This window comes from Ictidomys tridecemlineatus, chromosome 3, assembly GCF_052094955.1.
Source record: "Ictidomys tridecemlineatus isolate mIctTri1 chromosome 3, mIctTri1.hap1, whole genome shotgun sequence".
Lineage (NCBI taxonomy): Eukaryota > Metazoa > Chordata > Mammalia > Rodentia > Sciuridae > Ictidomys > Ictidomys tridecemlineatus.
Genome location: NC_135479.1, coordinates 44,229,975 through 44,255,063, shown reverse-complemented (window position 1 = coordinate 44,255,063; position 25,089 = coordinate 44,229,975). Strand labels below are relative to the sequence as shown.

The 25,089-nt window shown below is 41.8% G+C and overlaps 1 protein-coding gene and 1 long non-coding RNA gene across 4 annotated transcripts in view; one reads left to right on the top strand and one right to left on the bottom strand.

Moving 5' to 3' along the window:
- Nxn (nucleoredoxin) overlaps nt 1-25,089 on the bottom strand; it is a 151,039-nt gene that overhangs the window by 49,135 nt on the left and 76,815 nt on the right. The window lies entirely within an intron of this gene.
- On the top strand, nt 14,151-23,802 carry LOC144376133 (uncharacterized). The gene is made up of 3 exons (XR_013436238.1): nt 14,151-18,436; nt 18,915-19,087; nt 20,342-23,802. It is a non-coding gene; the product is annotated as an uncharacterized LOC144376133 (long non-coding RNA).

The window sequence follows — 25,089 nt, the reverse complement described above, 5'->3', positions numbered from 1 at the left end:
TTCAATCCCCTGGACATCATCATCATCATCATCATCATCATCATCATCATCATCATCATAATAATAATAATAATAATAATAAAAAGAATATGCTTCCAGATCATCTATAATATATGCATACTTTAAGGTGGAACTACAGGGGGTTGAATATCATACTAACCACTCCTGAAAGCAGTCTTACTAAATTTCTCTTTGGTGGAATGCCATCAGAGCCCATCAATGGTTATCTTTTAAAAATTACAAAAAATTATGTTATTGACGGCATCACTCTATAGACCATACAAATTCCTTTGTATGTAGGTTTCTGGAAGAAATATCCATGCTTATTTCATTTTATCTTGCAGATACTGGGAACTGTGAAACAGATAGGTTTCCTTTTCTTTCCCACTGACTACTAGGAAGCTGATACGGTTTAGATCTGGAATGTTCCCTAAAGGCTGTTCTGTTAAAGACTTGGTCTCAGTTTTGGTGTCATAGGGAGGTGATAGAAATTTTAAGGGGTAGAACCTAGTGGGAGGTTCTAAGCCAATGGTGGTGTGACCCTGGAAGGGTTGTGGGACCTGTTTTTTCCTCTCTTATGAGTCCTGGTCATGAAGTGAGTGGCTCTACCCACCACACACTCCCCACCATGATGGGCCTAAACACAATGGGACCAACCAGCATGGACGGAAACTTCCAAAACTGAACCAAAATAAATCTTTTCTCTTTACAAGTTGACTTATAAGGTGTTCCCCACCCCCTACCTACCCTCTACACTGGATCTCAGGTGTTTGTTATAGGAACAGAAACTCATGCAAAATTTTACTTCTATGTAGTACGTGTATGTGTCACATGATCTTCTGGCTACTTCTATTTTTGTCTTTGTATTCTTATTTCATTTCTCCTAGTTCCTTTTTTTTTGGTCTTAACTTCAATTTATTTTATCCTGAACACTTTATGCTCCCTTGTAAGTCAGCTTTTTTGAACATGGATTGGAACATGTAGGCGCATATTCTATTTCTAGAGGAAACCTTAGTTCGCTTGACCTGAAATAAGGCTTCCCCCACCTGACCCCCAGCACCCGCAACAAATATCAAACTACCGTCAGTAGGCTATACTATAATCCCAGCTACTTGAGACCAAGGTGCAGGCAGGTGGACCATAAGGTCAATGCTAGCTTGGACAACTTGGTTACAAATAAAAATAAAAAATGCAAAGGGCTGAGATGTAGAACACCCTTGGGTTCAATCTCCGGTACCACAAAACAATAATAATAATAAATTACTGTGAAACTCCTAGTTTTCAAGGATGTTCTAAAAACATTGAGCATAAAAGCAGTGGCTGAATCAACAGTTACTGCCTTTCCAAATACTGCCAGGGCCATCAAAATATGGCATTGGATAATGCTCTTCTTATGTGGAATTATTTATCTAAACCTAATGGAGAGATTTTTTAGGTGGCACAAGTTGTTTAAAAAAAAAAAAAAATATATATATATATATATATATATATATATATATATATATATATATATGTAAATATTTATTTTTTGGTTCAGATGGACACAACACAATGCATTTTATTTTTATGTGGTGCTGAGGATTGAACCTGGTCCCGCCCGTGCCAGGTGAGCACCCTACCGATGAGCCACAATCCCAGCCCCACAAGTTCTTAACTGAATAAAACAGTGGGGATCTTGGTCCTTTTGTAATTTTCTTTTGGTCCTTGAAATTACTTTAGGGGAAACTTCTTAGTCTGATGTCAATGAATGATTAGCAATTCTCTAATACCTGTTCATCTTCCTTTAAATTTAAGCCAATTTATGAATCTTGATTTTAAAAATGAGTGTACTTAAAGAACAATGTTAAGTAAACAATGGCACAGTTGTCATCCTTCCATGACAAAAATCACAAAGGTGACACTGGAATGATGGAGCTATGGAAAATACAGGTGCAGTGAAGACTTTAAGCTCCCCTCTCTGTCCCATACCCACCCACAAGCAGGCAGGGGCTGGAATCTCTGAGTCTATCTACTCTACTTTGAGTGCCCTGACATGAACGAAATGGACACCTTGTCCTCCGAGGAAGAACTGATGAAATGATCAGGTTTAAAAGCTACCTCAACTTTTAATTTAAACTTGGGAGAGGTTTTGTTTTTTGTTTTTTTAGAAAAGGTTTATTTTGGCTCAGGTTTAGAGATTTCAGAGCCTGATAAGTTGGCCTGTTTCTCAGAGCCTGTGACAGCCCATCCTTGTGGGAGCCTGGGGAGGAGCCAAACCCTTCACCTTGTGGCCAAGAAGTAAAAGAGAGAGAAAGGAAGGAACCAGGGTCCCATGATCCTCTTCAAGGGCACAGGAAGAGTATTTTGCCAAGAAAATTTGCCACTCAAGACATAAACCAGGTTATTTCAGGAAATACTTTCAGATCTAGTTTCCTTTCCACTTATAGTTTTAAAATGAAGTCTTCTTACTCTGACCTCAAAACTGTATTTAATGGAACCTATTAGATGTATCTGTCTAAGCTGACTAATAGTTGAAAGTTGTCATTTGGAAATGGGATAAAGAGTCACTCCCTAAATACACCAAAGGAGTTAAGACCAGAAATACTGGAGAGATTCCTCCAGAGGTCATTTGGAGTTTAGGGGAATTTTTCGTTTGGGTTTTCTCCTAGTTTTAATTGCTTATAAGAGCTCCTAAATGTCAAGTAAAGCACAACAACAACAAATGTGAAAAGTTAACTTCCCCAAGATGTTTATTCAAAAGAAAAAAAAAATTGGTTCTCTGCAACTCTTCTGCAGGAGGGGATTAAAACTAGATAATATTCTGTATGAAAAAGAAAGGAAAACCCAAATTACTCCAGTACAAAATAACAGCTGCACCAAACAGCCCGCCAGAGAAGGAACTTATCTGCTTAGTCACAATCTGTTTCATGGATCCCAGATCGGCTGGGGCCAAATCACAGTCAGTCCCACTCCTGTCAGAAGTGATTAAATGGGCCATCAAAATCAAACTCAGACTGCTTCTTTCTACTTGAAAGGCCTGCCCCTCTGCTCATCCCAGTCATCCTTTAATGACCCTCCCACAGGGTACTTTGCTTTTTTCACAGATTACTAAGCAACAGACAAAACTAAGCAAATTAACAGAGTGAGGGAAGATAAGGAATTCCACTCTGTTCCTGACACATTTCCTCTGGTCATGGCTAACCCCAAGACCCAGAGCCTTAGACCATTCCTGTGTGTACAGAAAGGATAGGGTCCAACCCAGATAGGCACTGGGCGCTTTGACAATAAAGAAGGCAAAAGATAAATAAGAAACTAATGAAAGGGTTATTTCTTTCAACAGAAGTGTGACTGTTTTATACAGACTGACTTCAGAACTTCACAAACATTTTATTCATTAGAAGAATAAAAATAACAAAAAGTATGAGGGAAAAGGCAAATCCTAAAGCCAAGTGGGAATAGAAACATATGAACCGAACCGTATACGGCAATTATTACATACTTTCCAATAAAGAGTAGTTCAAGTGATTTTGGGGTACAATTCTGACTATCCCTTCTTCCTGGGATATAGTCAAAGGACAAAAAGAACTAAAAGAAATCTTGAATTTTTCATAGTAGCTTTGTTGTTGGCAGGATATGAGGGTCGGACAAGGTTCTTGTCATGGGACAAGAGGAACACAACACAAAATGGGATGCTGGTTCTGAATTAAAAATCTCTGGATAAAGTTAAGATTTTTAAAAATATTTAGATTTTTTTTTTTGATACTGGGGATTGAATAGCCACATTCCCAGCCCTATTTTGTATATTTATTTAGAGACAGGGTCTCACTGAATTGCTTAGCACCTCGCTTTTGCTGAGGCTGGCTTTGAACTTGAAATCCTCCTGCCTCAGCCTCCTGAACTGCTGGGATTATAGGCATGTGCCATAGTATCTGGCAAAATATTTAGATCTCTTAGCTCTTTCTACTGAAACTTCCCAAAGCAGTGACATACTTATCAGTGAGCACACTTCATGCCCGTATTTTGGTTTCTAAATACCATTTCTCCATCAAAAGTAAGCAGGTTTTCTTAATGAAAGAGCTGATTCCAAGATTGGGGAAAGGACAAGCTCAACCTGCACATCTCACCCTACACCAGAAAAGCAAGGAAATAATGAAGACAGTTGGGAATAAGTTAAAAGGACTCAAGATCCATTCTGAAAAAGGCTCCCATTTACCAATTTTAGGTTATTAGAACATTAAAATATAATGAAGTTGATCTACTAAAGCAATTGAACTTTTTTTTTTGAGAGAGAGAGAGAGAAAGAGAGAGAGAGAATATCCTTTTTGTAGATGGACACAACACAATGCCTTTATTTTTAATGCGGTGCTGAGAATCGAACCCGGTTCCCGTCCGTGCTAGGGGAGCACTCTACCGCTGAGCCACAATCCCAGCCCTGCAATTGAATTTTTAAATATGAGTCCAAAGTGATACTAAAAAAAGAAGGGAGTACAAGGGGCTCTTGGTTTTGTTTTGTAAAAGAATGTCAGCTGGTAAATATGAAAGGAGCAAGAATTTTAAGATCAATGTCCCACAATAATCCATGTAAAAACATATTTGGGCAAGGATCATTAACATAGCAATAAATCCTAAAACCACTGAGCAACAAGTTATTAGGAATAGAATATTCATACAGTCCAAAGTATCATACTGTTTATTTCTTATCCATGACAAAGGAGAAAATACCTTTATGAAACAGAGAAATCTGGCAGACATTACCTTGACCAAGTCTTTCAACTATACATCATCAATAATGGGATAGAAAAATTATGTGCCTCATGGTGAGACACAATATCACCTTTTAGTATTCTGGACAATTATTTGACCTGAATCTAATCACAAGGGAACAAATTTAACAAATTCAGATTCTAGAAAATTCTACAAGACAACTGACCTACACTCTTTGTGGATCATTGTTAAATTTCATGGGTATGGGGCTGAGGATATAGTTCAGTTGGTAGAATGCTTGCCTCACATGCACAGGCCCTGAGTTCAATCCCTGGTACCACAAAAAAAAAAAAAAAAAAAAAAGTCATGGATACAAAAAGAATATTGTTCTTAAAGGGAATACCTTGTTCTTAGGGGACACACTGCAATGTTTAGGAGTACAATGTCATAATATGTACAAAATATTTCCAAAAAGTTTTAGGGAAAAAATAGACCCATCATTCATACATGTGTATAGATTTATGACAGAGGTTCATACTGTATATTCCCCAGACCAGTAGCAGCAACCTCTGAGAACTAAAGTAGCAAAATGTTTACTACTAATACATTTAGGCTAGGGAAGTATAATGGGTACTTTTTGTATGGGTTTGAAATTGCCCCCAAAACCGGCAGGAAAAGTGGTGCACACCTATAATCCCAGCGGCTCAGGAGGCTGAGGCAGGAGAATGGCAAGTTCAAAGCCAGCCTCAACAACTTATCAAGGCCCTAAGCAACTTAATGAAAGCCCGTTTCAAAATAAGATATAAAAAAGGAGCCCAGCGTGGTGGTGCACACCTGTAATTCCAGTAGCTCAGGAGGCTGAGGCAGGAGGATTGAGTTCAAAGCCAGACTCAGCAAAAGCTGTCTGTAACTAAAATACTCTGTTTCTAAATAAAATACAAAATAGGGCTGTGGACGTGGCTCAGGGTTAAGCGCTCCTGGGTTCAATTCCCAATACAAAAAAAAAAAAAAAAGGAAATTTCCCAAAATGAAAAGTTGGCAGTGGAAGAGTAAATTTTAATTCATTTTCCTTCTCAGGGAATCAAAACCTTGGTTTTTCTTCAAATTGCTGAGTTTGCGAAAGTGTAAGAGGGTTGGGGATGTGGCTCAGTGGTATAGTGCTAGCCTTGTATACACAAAGCCCTCGTTTGATTCTCAGTATCACCACCATAAAAAAACTTTAAGGGAGTGAATGCTACATTAGCTCTATATATGTTCTTCAGTTGAAGTACAATGTGGGATAGGACATCAGCATCAATCTCAAAAGTATTAGATCAAGTGGGGGTCAACTGTATGGAAGGAAATAAAACAGGAATAAACTGGGTCCTACCCATAGAAACTGCTGCCTCTGCTGTACAGGCTGGTTTTCCCTGATAAATATTGGTTAGACCAAGATGAGTAGGAAGATTTTTAGGAATATATCTTGCATTTCTCCCCCTCCAGACAATTCTCTGGTTAAATGTCACAAAGGACCTTTAACCAGACTTCTACCCAGAGATCATTCTAAGCTTAATTGTAATGAAAACCATAATTACCCATCTCTTACTTGGAGGCCCTTCTAATTAATGGGCCTCCTAAGGAATGTGTTTGGCACAGAAGGAGTGAAGAGGAGGATGCAGAGTTTGCTCAGCAGCTATGAAATCTCCAGGAAATGTTAAGTGACCCAGGGATTGTTCTGTCTGTTGTTCAGGAAGGGTCAGAAGCCCTGACCTCATTCAACACTGTTGAAAAGAAAAGAACCTAGAAATTTAAGAGCTGATTCTGGCATTTACTCCCTATTCAGGAAGCCAGACTTCTGAATCTCAGAACCAGAATCACTCCTGGATTTATAAAACATCATGCAATGGGGTTACACGGATCATTCTGTCCTCATTTAATGAGCAGATGAGAATACCTAGGTCCCCAGAAGTCCTGTCTTTCCAAATGTCATTCATGTTCCACATCTTGGACTGCCTTGCAGTTGTCAAGCATTTGTTTATATCATTCCATTTTAGGGACCAATATTTTCCAGGCAAAGGAAACGGCCAGCATTTTAAGCTGGCTGTCAGAAGCTGGCGTAATACATTTTCTTTTTCTTATGTATTACTCTTTTTTAATTTTTTTTTTGTAGATGTAGAGTAATACATTTTCTATAAACCAACCCCACTGTTTCCTGCAAGAAGGACCTTGGCAATGTCTCAAGGTTAACAACATATCATCCTTTGGCCTAGCAACTGCAATTGGAGAATGTTATTGTACAGGGCTGAGGATGTAGCTCAGTGGTGGAGCACTTGCCTACCAAGTGCAAGGCCCTTGGTTTAATCCCCATTAGCCCAAATAAATAAATAAAGTTATTCTACAGATATGCATGCATAACTGTGCAAGAAAATTTATTGTTGCATTACTTGAAATAGCAAAAGACCAAGGAAAGGATGAAATATCTATTGCTAGGGGACTGGATAAGTATATTATACTACATACGCTCAATGAAATACGCTGTGTTACAAAGACTGAAGCAGGTCAGTGTGTGGTGATGGGGAAAGATCAGTAAGATACGGTAATAAACTTTTTTTAACATCAAGGGTGTTTTTGGAAAGGACAGACATTACTCATAGGCACATATACATGTTTATAAATGCAGAGAGAAGGATATTCCAGAAGGATGTGTAAGAAACTTAAGAGTGATTATATCTAAGGAACTGAACCTTGTTATTTCCTTCAGTACAGCTTAGATTTTTTAACCATGTGCATGTAGTTCTGCTTTTATAATTAAAGAAAAAAAGGGTGAGGACCTCTTCTTTCAGAAAAGTTCTGGCAGCCTCCGAGGCTGCGTGATCTCAGCCCCGGCACCATCAAGTGAAGACTGTTTCACTGAATCAGCAATTAAGCGGCTGGATGTGAGCTAATCTGGTTTGCTATCTCAGAATACATATTCTTAGTGAAACAAATGATTTGAGCATGGGTCAGGGCAAAGCCAACATTCAAATACTGCTTCACTGCAAACCCTCAGCTGGGGCAGCCTCAGGCTGCAGTCAGAACATTTGAGTGGAAACATTTTTACAGGAAAGAAAACTGATGCCAGCTTGGTCAGCAAGTTCCCGGGGTGCTCCAGGGAATTCTTTCCAGTCCCTTCAAGTTATGCTCAGAGCAGGGTCTGCACCGTGACCAAAGCATACTCTCCTTTCCTTGAGGGAAAAGTCCAGCAAAATTACACAGATAAGTGACCTAAGGGTTTTTCTCCAAGTCTGAGAGAACTGCAGTTTGGGTTTCTGAATAATCGAAATGTGTGATTCATAAGACTAAGAGAGTTTTAATAGGGAGATTGAAAAGTCTAAACAAATGGATTAGCAGCCAATTAATCAGCAAAGGACATGCAGATTCTTGTCAAAATGTAAGCGAACGTCCCGCAGGACTGTCTGCCTGGTCAGTAGTGACCTGCAGTTCTAGGAACCTGACCTATACTGAAGAATACAGTGGGGACATTTGTATGCTCTGGGCACAGCCTGAAGGGCTTCCCAACTGGACCCTTGCAACAGCTTCAGAGTGGTCTCCTGCCTCCACTCCTGAGACCTCTTACCTCTAAACTATTCCAATGAACTCACTTCTCCATTTATCCTTTGCATACACAAATGACTCTACATAAATAGCTCTTCTCTGACCTGTTTCCTCCGCCCTCAAAAGCTGATGAGAATCTCTGGGAAACCTCCGTGATCTCATCTCCTCAAATTCTCACCAAGCCATCAGAGTGAGGGAGCTTCTCCTTCACCTCCCCAAGATCAGGCAGAGCCATGGTGGCTCAGTGGTAGCGCAGGTCTTGCACCAGGCTCACCATCTCCATGTTGGTAGGAAAAAATGAGCAGAGAAAGGAAAATGTCAGGAAGGACAAAAGAAAAAAGATGTGCTAGGCATGGTGGCATATACCTGTAATCTCAGCAACTCGGGAAGGCTGAGGTAGGAGGGTCCCAAATCTGAGGCCAGCCTCAGCAACTTAGCATGATCCTGTCTGAAAATAAAAAATAAAAAGTTCTGGGGCTGTAGCTTAGTGGTAGAGAGCCCCTGGGTCCAACTCTCTAGTACCACCAAAAGAAGGAAGAGAGAAAGAGGAAAACAGTCCTTTTTCTTAATCATGGCAGTCAGCATAAGGTCCAGAACCACACAGAGGCCCAACCTGCCAATATTTCACAAGGCCAAAGGTAAAAGGTCTTTCAAGGCTGTTTCAATCATTCCAAAAGCAAGGAGGTAACCAGGACGCATGCCTATAATCTGAGAGGCTCAGGAGACTGAGGCAGAAGGATCGAGGTGAATTCAAAGCCAGCCTCAGCAAAAACAAGGCACTAAGCAACTCAGTGAGACCCTGTCTCTGAATAAGATACAAAATAGGGCTGGGGATGTGGCTCAGTGGTTGAGTATCCCTGGGTTCAATCCCTAGTACTTCCCTATGTAACCAGAAGAAAGGAGGTGTTCATGGTAGATGGTACCCCATGATCTGGTCCGTATTAAGTTTGACTTCTTCACAGTTGAACTTCTAGATTTGGAGAACTGCATCCACCAAACTGTTCCTTTGCCCCCATATCTTTTCCATGTCATTATTTGTTAACTTCCCAGCACACATCTGCTTCTTTTTAAAAGGCAAGCAGACATGAAGCACCAGTGGTTTCATCAAAGGCCAGAATGCCTTAAGGAGGCACCAGAACAGACACTGGTGGCTGTTCCTGTGGCTCCTGATATTGACCCTGGAGGGACTCACCTGACTCATACTCTGTGATCAGGGGGCTCTGAGCAAGCAGTTCTGATTCTGGAGGGCTTCCTGGTAAATCTCTATTCTGATGCCACAAGAGCTACAGACCTATCCTGATTATAAGAAGGTGGGAGAGCTCTAAGGTACCTGTGCCACCAACAGGACATCTGCTCAAGGTATTCTAGCCAAAGTTCATATCCCTCTCATAGCCATGTTTTTTTTTGTTTGTTTTTGTTTTTTAGTTGTAGATAGATACAATACCTTTATTTGTTTTTATGTGGTACTGAGGATCGAACCCAGTGCCTCATGCATACTATGCAACAGCTCTACCTCTGAGCTATAACCCTGGCCCAATAGGTAGAATCTTGACATTGTTTTTTATTTCTTCAATTCTCTTGTATTCCATGGACAACTGATAAGCTACCAATTCTCAAAGTGTCTCTAGGGACCAATTTTCCACCTTTTATTTTATCTCAGCCTAACTGCCAACCCACTGGCTTAATGTCAAAGGTGTCATGTGGGAGGGCTCTGGGGAAGACTTTAGGAAAGGCAGGATGGTGCTGGGTACTGGCACTTGCTTTAAGCCAGTGATTCTCAACTGGAGTGATTTAACTTCCCAGGGGATATTTGGCAACATCTGGGGACATTTTTGGTTGTCACAATTGGAGATGAAGTATTGCTGGCCCATAGTAGGTAGGTGTCAGGGATTCTATTAAACACTCTATACAGCATGGGACAGCCCCCCACAAATAAAATTATCTGGCTCAAAATATCAACAATGTGAAGCCGAGAAATCCTGCTATGAGCCTCTGCCGGAATTCCTTCCATTTCCATTCAGCCCCCGATCACTTCCTAATTCCAATTCTCCAGCACAGAAATAAAGTGAACTCAGAAGGAGCCGGTTGTTATGTAAGAGAAAAGAGGAAAGCACCTTGAACTTACTGTGCAATTTGGGGGATTTGTGGACAGTTTATTTTAATCATCTCATTTGTATTATCTGTAGGAACATCTCAAGGTGGGAAGGGCCAGATTGAAGGAAGAACCCTATTTCCATGTTATTCTGAGCAAGTGGCTTAGAGTCACCCGTGCTCTCAGGACTATGTGTCTTGATTTTAAGCATGGTGATCTTACAGCTCTAGTTACGGAACTGTGCTTTTAACCAAGAGTAGTATATACCTATCAGACATCTGGAGCTCCAATGTGAAAGACTAGTATTAATGTCACTTGAAGGGAAGTTTATAATTTTTTTTATTTTTGGAACTTATAAATCATAGCACATACATTTGCTTTGGATAAGCTTCTGTAATTGAAAAAAGTTGACAATACACAAGCTTATTGGGAATTACATGTTTTATCCCTTCCTGACCTAACTGTACCTCATTGCTGATGAACACTTAAGTTACTCCTAAGTTTATAAAATGTTTTTATGAATGACATGTCACAAAGCATCTGTGGTGCTATTTGCTTTATTTCCTGGGAGACTTGAGAGGTGTGGGCATGGGGGAAGACTGTCAAAATTTGGACATGCATATAGAAGTATGTTATGCATGGAATTTCATATACCATGTGTGGTGTGGCAAAAAAATAAAATAAAATACGATTTTTTTTTTAAAGTTGAGGGCTGTGGTTCTAATAGAGAACAAAGAAAGCCTGAAGTAATACCAGCTGTGAGTGGAAGGACCAGGGATGGAAGAGAGTTCCAATACTGAGTTCTGGTCTTTTAGTCAAGCTGCCAACACTCACAAGGCCAAGATATCAAACCCTATAACCAGAGAATGGGGGGGGGGAAGCGGGGAGAGTCTTGCAGAGGAGAGATATCCTGGAGATAACGTCAGATACCACAGGTTGAGGACTAGATCCCCAAGTCTGATCCCTCACCCTAGATGCCCAGGTTGCTTTACCTGTGCTTTTGACTGTGGTTTACCAGTTATAAATTGGGGATGCCACAAACCCTCCTCCTTGGATTCAGTTCATTTGCTTCAGTGGCTCACAGAATTCAGGGAGAAAGGGGAAGGAGAAGGAGGAGGAAGAGGAAGAGGAGGAAGGGAGAAGATGGAGATGGCAGCAGCACTATAAAGAAGTCAGCAAGTATGAAAATACCAAAGCAGTAAGAGGAAATTAAACACTGGAGGACACACACTGGGTTAGCTGGAGGGACACAGAGCTGTGGATAAGAAATGCAGGTAGGGGCTGGGGATGTGGCTCAAGCGGTAGCGCGCTGGCCTGGCATGCATGCGGCCAGGGTTCGATCCTCAGCACCACATACAAACAAAGATGTTGTATCTGCCGATAACTTAAATAAATAAATATTAAAAAAAAAAAAAGAAATGCAGGTACCCAGATAAATAAGACTCCCAGGGTGAAGGCTAAGAAGGGGCTATTGAAATTTTGAATGAGAGTGGGGCCTAACAAAAATGGTACTCAAGGAAGGCAATACAGGTTGTAATAATATTCAGAACTCTTTGTTTTTGTTGGCCATTCTTGGGATCAAACCCAGGGAGGATCTCATTCATGCCAGGCAAGTACTCTACCACTGAGCTACACCCCCAGGTAAAGTTCTTGATCACATCTCATTTTGGCTTTTTATTTCATGCTATATGCCTTCTTCTCTAAATGTGTTTTGGTTGTGTATGTCTCTCCATCAACAGAGAAAGCATCTTGAAGGTAGGAAATAAGAGTTGTATCCTCTGAAATCATCTCTTCAGTCCAGAATCGCTTTGGCTTGGGAAACCCAACAGCACTTACAATTAGTATTATTCTTTGATTATTCCTTTGTACCACAAAATTGTCTTTGCTTCTCATTTACATGGAATAATAATTCCAGCCTTCAGCACATTATATGTCATCAAAACCAGTTCTTAAACAAACATATGCAACAATTGGATATGTGAATAGTGACTGTATTTTTTTTTAAAGATAGAGTGAGAGAGAGGAGAGAGAGAGAGAGAATCCTCAATATTTATTTTTTAGTTCTCTTTGTTGGTATGTGGTGCTGAGGATCGAACCCGGGCCGCACGCATGCCAGGCGAGCGCGCCACCGCTTGAGCCACATCCCCAGCCCCTGTGACTGTATTTTTTAAACAGCCAAATTTATCAATCATTACTGGGTTCCTTATATATGTGAAGCACTGTGCTAAAATCTGGGAATATAAAGATAACTGATACGTGGCCTTGCTTTTAAGGAGGGTCTGAGCATGTAAGGAAGATTCATGGACATAAACTACTAAGATACAGAATAACAGAAGAACAATAAACTAGCATTAAGAGGAAACCAGCTAATATACAGAAAATGCTTAGAACAATGCCTGAGGCTCATACTCTGTGCCCCATAAACATTAGCTATTTTTACTATTTAATCCTATTGCGAGTCAGAACAGGTGAAGAGCAAAGAAGCAGTGACACCTGAGCTGCTTTTGGAAGTGTGAACTATATTTCATCAGAACTAGATTTGATCAGGCAGGAGTGAGATGGGGAAGGCACTCAAGACAGATCAAAAGGCAGATAAAGCCCAGTACATTTGTGGAACTGTAAGCTTTTCAAGGACTACAGATCAGAAAGTCTTGGAGGCTGTTAGGGAGATTAGGGGCACTACAGGAGATGGTGAGTCTAACTAGAACAACTCTTATTCATGACATCATTGATGGGACTATTGAAAATGAGGCCCAGACCTAGAACACCTGGGCTGAACCCTGGGCGCACAATCTGGAGGGAGAGACAATAGAGAATTAACAATAATACAGGAAACAGGTAGGACACAGATATGGAAAGCCAGTGATGACTGTACTATAAAGTAACATCTGAAGGGACAAGGTTCACAGCTTACATTTTAGCACAGCCTCATCATAGAAGAAAAGGGCATTCCTGGTAGAGGAACCATCCCCCATAAAGGATCTCAGAGGCAAGATGATGATGGTGTGTTTGGAGACCTCTGGAGCAGATCGATGTGGCTGGGTATACAGTGCAAAGGTGAGAGTGCAGGAGAACATGCTAGAAGGCCAGGTGGGGCTCAGTGGTGGGAGGTCTTGAAGTCACCCCAAGGAGTCTGGATTTAATCCATCATCACTGAAGGTCTGTTATGTAGGACAGCATTACAAACAATTGGTACTGTAGAAAGATTGCTGGGGTGTTCAGTAGAGGAGGTATGACTAGAGGCTGGTGGATTCATTAAGGGACTATTGAAATGACCATGTCCTGACCTAATTAGATTCAGAGAAGATGGCAGGTAGAGGGAGATGAGTTGAGAAACAATGTGACCTGTAGCTTAGGTAAATGTGGCAGTGTGACACTTATCAGAATTAACCGAGCCTTTAAAAACATGTAGAAAAGTTAAAAGCTCAAATATTTCTGGAATGCATGAATGAATTAATGAGTGAATGGAAAGATAGGGAAGGAAAAGGAAAGAACAAAGTGGTTAAAAAATGGTGGATGATGGATAAAATTAATTTGGTTTTGAACCAGGGAACTTGAGGTCTCTCTGGCAAGCAGGTAAGGACATGGTTGGGACTGATAAGTAGGGATGTCCAACATGAAAACTTCATATGACTGTGTCATTATTTGCTGGACTTTCTTTGCCTTTCTGCATCTTGGAAGAGTTAGCCGGGAGGATGGGCTCTTTCTGGCCTCCAGCAGGGGGCAGCAAAAAGAATGGTTCAGAGGAAAACTGGTAAGTAAATGGGTTCAAGCCAAAAGCTCTAGAAACTTCTCTCACAGGTATGGAATCCAACCACAATGCCCACTGTGGTGAAGCACTGTATTGGTCCAAGAAGAAAGTGATGAACAAAAGAACACTGAGACCAAGTCGTCCTGCAAAAAAAATCTGTGAGTTACGATTTATTTGGTTAAGAATGGAAACTCTGCTTTTATTTCAAGCAAATCTTCTACAAGTTCAAAGGTAAGGTTTCATTGGAAGAATTTATAAAAACAGTAAGATTATAATAATTTTTAAAAGAAATGATTCTTTTAATGAAAAAAAAAAGTCTTAATCTTATTCCAGGACAACAAGGTCCCTGAAGACAACACATCCTGAGCAGATCACTCTTTTGGCAGGTAGGAGAGGGAGAAGTCTCTTTATTTCCTCAAATACAAAATAAAAGAATTTAATTAAACAACTTTGAACTAACTACCAGAGCTGAGGTTTATGATAAGGCTATGATTAGGGACACATAAAAGGATAAAACATCTTAATAAGTACTTCTTTGTTGCCTGTTTGAGCCTTTCTTAGTAAACTAATGAGTTACACTTTTCCTGGAGAGAAAATCTTGGAAATGACCCATTTCCCCAACAGGACAGCATTTCCTGTAATTCACATGTGGTAGAGTTAAAAAGGATTGTTTGAAACTAGCTGAGCTAGGCCGGGGAGAAAACTGAAAATAAGTATTTATTTTTCTGATTAAAGCAAAACAATCAGACTCAAAATAAAGAGGCCGTTGAAAACCCACAGAATCTCCCAAGTGGCCGTGAATGGCATGCCCAAAGACCCTGCTCAAAAGGAAAAGAAGCAAGAAAAAGAGGAAAAGGGCAACCTGCTCTAAGGGGGCTGATCTGGAACTCTGTCATAAAAATTCCTTATACATGTTTAGAAGCAGAGAATCCTTTCAGTCCCAAGAACAGGCTGACCACGAAAGACATTACTGCCACCTAGAACCAGGTACGGACTGGGTCTGATAATAGCATAATTATCAGAAATGAGGCTCTCCTCCTCAAATCCCACAGTCTGGGCTGGAGTGCCAAGAGGCTGGTCAGTCCAGACTCTGGTGGTTACAATCCATGTGAGCTCCCCGCTGCCTTTCTGCTCCCTAGATGCCCAGGGGTTCATCCCCAGCCTTTGCTCCAGGAGGGCACTCTAAAAGCAATCAGAAAGCACTACATGCTGGGTCAGGAGCTAAGACAAAGAGCAACCAGTGAGGATCTGAATTACTGACTGCTTTATGCTTAGATGGTCGTGAGAAGTCTTCCTGGAAAAAATAAGATCAAAAGTTGGTCTGATAAGCAAACCAGGAAGGAGCATGAGGGAACTTTGCAGAAAGACAGAAATTTCTGTAACTTGTTTTGAATACTGCAACAGTTGTCCAAACACACTGAACTGGGCACTAAGAACCATGATTTGGGGCTGAGGATGTAGCTCAGTGGTAGCTAGTCTATCATGACTAGGCCCTGTGTTTTTTCCCTTTTCTGTGAAAGGGAAACATTTTTTAAAAGGAACTGTGCATTTTATCCTATTATATATACACCTCAAAAAATGTACGTACAAGAGAAAAAAGAAATCATTTGTTCCTTCATCTAGAGGTAGGTAATTGAGAATTCCAGAGTGAGAATAGAGTACCTGCCTGCTGGGTGTGTCTACTTTCTCACAAGGGACTGCCTCTCCCATCCCTGTCTTTCTCTGCTATTGTTCCCTATCTCAGTGAATGGAACCACCCAGCTTCCCAAGCCAGAAACTGGGATTCCTTCCACATTCTTTCCTTTTCTTCACTTCTCCATCATTTCCTGGACAGTGCCGGAATCCACTCCTCATCTCCACCCCACTGGGACAACCAGAGTCTGGATCCAGGTTGCTATACTTGGCTCTCAACTATTTCCAGTCTGACTCCCTTCCAATCTGTCCTGATACAAAAACCAAAGCCCCTGCACTATCATCTTCCTGCTGCTCTAGATCACCCTCTGGATAAAGACCGAATTCAGCAAGAGGAGCAAAGGCAGTCTGGTACCTTCATGCATCAAGCAACTCTGCTGCAGCTGCCTAGCGCTCCCCCTACTACCTTCCCCAGTACCATTCCCTCCCACAGCCACCTGCACACCTGTTCACCTGGTAAGCCTTCTTTACGATTTTGATCAAACATCACCTATTCTTAGAAGTCTCTCCTCTATGTGCCTCTCCTCTGCCCTCTGCCTTCCTCCCTCCTCTTACACTGATACAGAGCTTAGATGCTTACAAGATGGCTTAGTATGACAGGGCCAGGCTCCCGGTACAAGCATTTCACATGTGTCAGCTCATTCAATAGCAATTACCACTCTGCATAGTAATGACTGGGTTTCTGTTTGTCTCCCAGGCAAAATTGTAAGTAGGGACTATTTTGTTCAACTTTCCCCTTAATTATTCAGGCTCTGGGAAGATACATATACTAATTTAACATATATTTTTTGAATGAGTGAATGTCACATAGCTTAAGGCACAAAATGGGATGTATTTCATTATATTTCAACAAACAAAAGGAACCACCCAGAGCAGGCTATGTGCTGAGGTTGTAATCTGGCAGGCTTTGGCAAAACCCAGCTATAAACCAGGTGTAGTGGTGCTTGCCTGTAATTAATTCACCTCTTGAGGAAACTAAGGCAGGAGGATTGCAAGTTCAAAGCCAGCCTCAGCAATTTAGCCAGACCCTAAGCAACTCAGTGAGACCCTGTCTCTAAATAAAATATTTAAAAAGGGCTGGGGATGTGGCTCAGTGGTTAAGTGCTCCGGGGTTCAATCCCAGTACCAAAAACAAACAAACAAAAAAACCATCCAAACAGCTGTATTCAAATTATTTCCTGGGATAAGTCACTCAGATATCACAACTGCCTAAATCTCTTCTCCACACACTTCTCACAAGCACCTCTTACCATACATCTTGCATTGTCCTGACCTCTCGTGCATAATCACATTTAGTTCCCCTAATAGCCCTTTAGCGGGGCATCATCAATGCCCAATCTGACACAAGAAAACAGTTCAGAGAGACTAAGTAACCAGAGTACTGAATGGCACAGAACAGAAGGCTGCTCTTACACTTAAAAGCTGCGTCCTCCCATCTGAGCACACTGCTTCCCAAGACAAAATGGAACACCTTCTTACAGCTTCTGGCGTTTTATGAGTCACAGTTATCTCTACTTTATGTAGAATGGGAAAGTGCTATGGTTTGAATTTGCCCCTCAAATTTCATGTGTTAAAAACTTAATCCCCAAATTCATATTTTGGTGGTGTTTGGAAGTGGGGCTTTTAAAAGGTAACTGGGATTAGATAAAGCCATCAGAGCGGGGCCCCTTTGACAGGACTTGTGGCTTTCTAAAAGGGCCTAGGCTGACCTACTTGTTTTGTCTTGCTATGTGGGATGTCCCTCACCAGATGCTAAGCAGATGCTGGTGCCATATCCTTGGACTTCCCAGCCTCCAGGACCCTGAGCCAAATAAACTTCCAGCCAAATAAACTTATAAATTACTTGGCTTCAGGTATTTTGCTATTATGACAGAAAATGGACTAAGATTGAAATTAAAACTCATGAGACTCAGGCCTTGCTGAGGACTGTCAAAGAGTGAGCACAGGAGGCAGAGATGGGGCCCACACAGCCAGTCACCTGGCAAAGGATAGAGCTGCCAATGATGGAACAGCAGACCCAGCTCCTATGCCCCAGCACTTGACTCCAAAAGCTACACTTTTACCTGCTCAAACCCATTCTATGATAAAGAGTTAAAATGAATAGCGAAGAACTGAGTTTACTGTTCAGAATTTACAGAGAATTAGAGAAAGAATCCCCAATTTATAGTCTTTTTTTTTTTTTTTAAACTGGGAATTGAATCCAGGGAAGCTTAACCACTGAGCCACATCCCTAGTCCCTCTGATTTTTCATTTTGAGACAGGGTCTAAGTTGCTTAGGACCTTGCTAAATTGCTGAGGCTGGCTTTGAATTTGTGATCCTCCTGCCTCCACCTCTTGAGTAGCTGGGATTACAAGCAGGTGCCACCCCATCCAGCTGATATGTTTATAGTCTTTACTGGCTCTGAATTGAGAAAGCAGAAATCTTAAAAACCAAACCCTTCAGCAAGTCAAGAAAACAAGACTGACAAGAGAATGTGCTATATGAGGACTGCCCTAAGGGACAGGCATGTATTGGAGGAAATTCTGAGCAGAGAAATTTCAAGGCACCAGGATCTAGAAGACATCTGCAGGAAGCTGTCAGCTGAAGGTGAATCTGTCAACCCCTGAGGACATGCAGAGGTGATCAGCTTGCAGCCTTCTAAGAGGTGAGGTGAAGGGGAGGGCTGTGTGATGGAACTAAAGTCACAAGGAAAACAGCCTGCACAACCCATGGGAGTGTGAGGCCACGGATGCCACTGAACAGAAGGCAATAGGGGCATGAAGATCAGGCCAAGGAATATAGGAGAAACTGGTGGTCATAGCTCTCCTAGGAGCAGAGTGAAAGATCTGTAACTGGTAGGCCTCTTCCTCCACATTTGTGTTAGACCCACTAATCCACAGAATTGAAAGCTTCCCTTATTTATTTATTTATTTAGACAGGGTCTTGCTAAATTGCCCAGGCTGGCTTTCAACATGCAATCCTCCTGCCTCAGCCTCCCCAAGTAGCTGGGATTATAGGCCAGCACCATCACAACTAGTAAACAAACAAGACACTTCCATTTTTAAATAGAAAGGAGCAAAACTCCCACCTCAGATTTGTTTTCTATCTTTCTTTCCCATTTCTTCTTTCCCATACCAACACAGCCAAGAACTATGCCAATTAGGATTGGGAGGTAAAGACTGGAAGAAAAAGATAAAGGAGACTGACTGGCTGGCACTCATTCTTGGCTTCTGAGATGGAGAAACACCTCCACTGCCCAGGCCTCCCTCTTCTCCCTGATTACCCCAGGCAGAAGCTGTTCCTCGCTGGCTGTTGTGTAAGTAGTCTTTGTTCTTGGAGTTGAACCAGCACAGGCCTCAAATTTCCATTACATCCACAGCTCTAAACTCCTCCTACTCCACCTTCTCGACCTCAGGCTAACAAAGAAAAGAGCTGGCCATCAACTCCCTAGCTGAAGCTCTCACACCTCCTCTTAAGACAGACTGCCCTTAGGGAGACCCTCTGCTATGCTGGCCACCAAGCCAGGACGACTCAGGGATGAGGAGGCAGAAAGGTCCAAATATAACTGGCCAGGAAAGCTCACTTGGGAAATATTTACGGAGGAGCTACCCCACAGAAATGAGGAGAGCAAAGCCACGAGATAGGGGGCCTTGTCTGTGGAAATAGTACCTCTAAAGGCAGACTCAGTGTGCTGTGGGTATGACGGCAGGGCATGATCAGCAAAATGCAGAGAATGCTGGGGCTCACACAAATGAGTTGTGGAAGTGTGTCTGGCAGGGTCCAGGGTAAAGATGACGTTTCTGGGGGGTCGGAGACAGGATGGTCACTGGAGAGGGCAGGTGAGCAGGGAACAGGTCCTTATTCTCTCATCCACCTGCCTTTTGAAATAAAACTTGGTTCTTAATTTGGTTTTCTAGCTACTTAATTTACAGGGAAATTCAGTATCCTGGGTTCATATACTAGAAAAGCAATGGACCACCCCTTGTGAATAACAAACTAAATGGAGCTGATGTCTGACCCAAGTTTCTCAGCACTTCTGGATGACCCTGTAAAACGAGTTTCAAGAATATGAACAGTTTTTAAGCATTTAAATTCCAATTTCCTAGGGTTTTTAATCAAAACCCTAGGAAATCAGAGACAGTTTGGAACTTTTCCCCCAGATATTTAGCTGAGGACACCGAAGAAAAATTGAGGTGTGTATGAAAGATGAGTCTGGCTGAGGGTGTTCTCTGGGGAGAGTCCTGTCAATTAGGGATAAGAGAGACATCTAAGACTAAGCACTGTGTCAGGTCTCCTGAGTGGGATGAAAAGGTACAAGGGAGAGAGTTCTAGGAACAGGGTTTTATTCAGGATGACATGTCCCATAATGATCATGACCCCCCCACACCCCCCACCAGTGCTACATGAAACCCAGGGCCTTGTGCATTGCTAGGCAAGAGTGCCACCACTGAGCTACACCCCTAACCCTGGGTATTTTTAATTAGAGCAGGAAGTAACCTCTAAAAAGGGTTAAGGGTTGGGAGTCCGTTCACCTATTTCCATCATTCCATTTCTCCTATTCATTTCTTAGGAACCATCCCTGGAAGTCAGTGGTTGTTTCCTTCTTTTTTTGCACATGCCTGATGTGAAGAAAAAGCTCCATGCTGACCTGGGAACTACAATACTTGCTTTTGATGCTCTTGGACAATTCCAAACAAAGGTCCACATATAGCTCAAAACCCTGGCAAAGAACAACTTGAAAGGCAGAAAGAGGGTGGGCAAGGTGGAGCCCATTAGAAGTCAAGGGCTCTAAAGTTAGGACCCATCCCATCCGAGCATTTCTCAACCAAAGCAGCTCCCAGGCCCCTAGTGTCAGGCAGGCTGATCTCAGTCAGAAAAACTATGCAAGGCTATGTGCTCATACAGAATCTCTCCAACATTATTCTTGGCTCTGTTAACATTGCTTTGGCTTTAAAAAGTCAATAAATAAAGCAAGCAGAAGGTCCCCTAACATCCAGGGTGGACTAAAGGGTTTGGCCTTTACCGAGCCAAAGGGAATATTTAGTCCAAGGAGATATAGTCTGCTGGATACCTGACACTTTCACATAATTTTTTTCCTTGGGAGGCCAGCAGTGCCCAGGGAGGCTTTGCTACATGAGAATCAATGTTGCTAAGCTACCAGAAGACACTGTGGCGAAGCAACAGCCAGAGACTCCAGGGGAAACACACACACACACACACACACACACACACACACACACACACACACAAGAAAGGGAAGAAGGGACAGGAAATAAAACCCCAACTGAAGTCAGGCATGGACACACACCTATAATCTCAGCGACTCTGGAGGCTGAGGCAGGAGGATAACATGTTAGAGGCCAGCCAGGATAACTTAATAAGACCCTATCTCAACATTTTTAAAAGGAGGTGGTATGTAGCTCAGTAGTAAAGCACCCCTAGATTCAATCCCTAGTAAAGCCCCCAACTCCAAAAAAACCTTCAAGTGAACAAGGCTCTGAAGGGAAACTTGTGGCTCCTAAAAGTCTCAGTTCTGGAAGGCATGAGAACCTTTTCCAATAATCCTGAAATGGTGTGATATAGAGAAGGTATAGAAATAACAGCTCTTGGGCTGAGGGTGCAGCTCAGTGATAAAGTACTTGCCCAGTGTGCGCAAGGCCCTAGGTCCGATCCCCAGCACTGGAAAACAAACAGAAAGAAGTAAATTTTCATCTTACTCTCTGAATGCTTTAAATCCTAAAGTAATCTATTATTTATTCTAACATTTTGCCTGGCAATCTGGACCACAACAACTAAATTCTTATTTAGTAGAAACTCAATAAAAACATGCTAGTTGACTAGTCAGTGCTCTCCCACAGAAGGAAGCACAGTCATGAAGGGTTGGCATAGGTGCTGGGGTTGGGGTGGGGGGCATCCAGGGAGGATGTGTCCTGCATTAACAGGGCAGTGTCTAAATTAATGAATGTGATCCAGGAAGTGGCCATCATATGCTTTGTCACCAAAGTCAACAAGGATACCCTCTTCTGTACCACCTATGCAGAGATTTTCTAAATCCCAAGCATTTTCATTCCTTTATTCCTTCCACTAAAATCCCACAGCTTACTTCTCCCACATGAAGAGGCCAAGGAAAGAATCCATTTTATTTGTCAGAATTAGCCATAAGGTAAACAAACACAGAGAAAGCGTGTGCTGGCCAATTAAACAGGAATGCAGGCTCTGGCAGCTCCATGACCCGATTTTTCCATTCATTTGATGTGAGTGAACCACCCTTGCTGAGTTGGCCTCTATGGTCTATGGCTTTGGGGGGAGGGAGAAAGAGGAGGAAAAGAGGAAGAAAGAGAGAGAGAGGCTTTCCATGTGTTTCTACAAGCCTACTCCACATCCCTCTTCCTAAGAGGAAAAAAGTAAACTCTCTTCTTTCCTAATTCCCATTCAATAGAAAGAATGTAGAGTGGGAAGAACTTGGGCTTCAGTGTTTGAGACCTGTGTTTAAACCCTTGTTCTGTGACATCCACTAGCCATGGATGTTCAGAGCAAGAATACAGAACCTCTTTTAGCCTTTGATACCTCACCCACAAATAGCAATGTCTACAACCATAATGGGTGACAGAGGACACTAGTGGAGATCATTCACATGGTCAGAATGCATGTGTTCAGTAAATGTTCCTTTCCTTTCAACTTCAGCTCATACTATACTTAAAGGATGTAGAACAAGTACCTAAGTAGGTACAGAAATGGTGAGCAGGGTGGAATTAAGGAGTTTTAAATGCAACAAACAGAATAACCTACATTTTACAACAAAGCTGGGGACAGGTCAGCAAGACTTAAAAAAAAAAAAATCAAACAAAACAGAAAAACTTCAATATAACTATAGAGTGCTTTTAGGTCTTTAGAGAACTGCTAATGAATTGTTATAATGAAAATATATTGTGGAGATGTCAGACACCTTTCTAGAAGCAACAAAATTTCAGATTCATAATAACAAAAAACATGGGCTGGGGTTCTGGCTCAGCACAAGAGCACTTGCCTAGCACAGGTGAGGCACTGGGTTCGATCCTCAACACCACATTAAAAATAAATGAATAAATAAAGGCATTGTGTCCATCTACAAGTTAAAATATATATATTAAAAAATAACAACAACAACAAAAACCAGAAAGTTGAGAGTTTTTCTAAATCGTAGAGCACAACAAGCAGAGCACTGTACCCTTGTGATTAACAGATTGGTCAGGAAGCAGGTTCTAATCTCACTCTACCATCCACCAGCTAGGTGACCCCAGGCTTCTCAGGAGGATTAAATGAGAAGATAAGAGCATTAAGCACCATTCCCTGCACATGGTGAATGCTTAAAAAAAGTGATGCAGTTTCTGCTGTTGCAACACTGAAAAGCTCTGAGCCCAGATACCTGTAATACAGATCCTGCATTTCAAGAGCAAAGGAAGACTGTAGGAAGATAGAGATAAAAGGAAAACAAAGAAGGATTAATCCTTTAGGGCTGCAGAATGCAAAATAAGGGTGGTTCCTGGGGTTTTAATTTAAGGCCAGGAATATTTCAGAGTCCAGTGAGGAGCAAGGTACCAGAATGCTTTGTCTTCACTCTTCCTAAACATGCCTTACAAAACATAACCCCACTCACAAAGAACACACTGGAACATGGCCAGTGCATGATCTCTCTCACTAAGCTAAATGCCCCAAACCCAAACTTATGAAGACATTCAATTCAAAACAACAAAAGTAGACACCTCATGTGTAAAGTATCTTAATTAAATAGTGTCAAACATGCCAATGTGAACTCAGTGTCTGGACCTACTTATTGTGAAATAAGCTTGATTAAGAACAAATTCCTTTTAAGATGAGGAAAGAACCCAGCAACTCTTAGGCATATCAAATGCTGTTCTCAATTATCCTTTTTTTCTGTGAACTTCACAAAGTACCAGCAGGTGGGAGATAATTAAAGTTTTCATAAAACTTGTTTTACATGCCTCAGTTGGAACCTTTGTTCTGCAAAGCTTTTCCCTCTCCAGCCCAAAGACGCACCTAAAAAGGAAGATTTTTTTAAAAAAAAAAAATTTCTGGCTATATTTTGGGTCTTACAACTTCAGACAGATGAGGGTAGAGGAGGTAATCTATGAAAAGGACTACTTCTCTTGATTCATATTTACATTTTATAAGGGAGTGAGTTTGGTTTGGGGTTCTCTTCCCATGCCCATCAGGGGAATAGAATCCTTGCTCCCACTTGACACCCCCAATCCCAACTTCAGGAGCCTTCAGATTGCAAGAAGTGCTGACTTGGAAAAAACGTATTTTCCCTTATAAATCTCTTTCACAGCAGTCCTCGGACAGCTTACCACCCCACTCACACGCTTGGCATCCACATGAGCTACCCTGTTCTTCGTGGGCAGTTTTTAATGAATCACGTCTTGCCTCTGTTGCAACACTGGCATCACAAAAGCTAACAGTCGTGCACTGCAGAGATCAACTCCTGAAGATACCCTATCTACACAGAGATAAGAAGGCCAATTGTTTTTCTTTTCAGAAAAGGGAACCGAGGCAGTAAAAAACACCTCTGAGGCTTAAAAACAGGGGACCCCAAACACGGGGACCCAAACTCAAGGCTAGGGCTTTTAGTTTTAGATGGATCAGAGACTGCATTTCACTGGACACTAACCTAAGCTAACCTCATGGTACACAACCTACTAATTATAACTTTGCACCTTTCTATTGCACTCAGACTCAGGGGCGTCTGAATTAGGAGGGTGAGAGTTAAAGGAATGTGTGTAGGTTCTGTCACTTTTTCCTCAATCCACCCAGGGGCTCTCCTTTGCCTGAGGCAGACTTTCCAGCCCTGGAGCCTCACATCCCTTATTTCTACCTCAACACACATGCAACCCCCTGAGCAACTGCCTGTACAACAAGGTCTTGCAATGTTGGCACCACGGACATTGTTGTGGGGGCTGCCTTGTTTGTACAAGACAGAATGTTTAACAGCATCTCTGGCTTCTATCCAGGAAATGCCAGTAACACCTACCTAGTTGTAACAATCAAAAATGTCTCCAGAAGCACAGGAGATTTTTAGGGCCATACTACTATTCTGTGTGATACTATCATGGTGGATACATGTCATCATCTGTATTAGCTTTCCATTGCTATAACAAAATAAAATAATCAACTTAAAAAGAGGAAAGGTTGGGCTGGGGCTGTAGCTCAGTAGTAGAGCACTTATCTCACACACATGAGGCACTGGGTTCAATCCCAGCACCACATAAAAATAAATAAAGATGTGTTTTTAAAAAGAGGAAAGGTTTATGCATGGTAGTA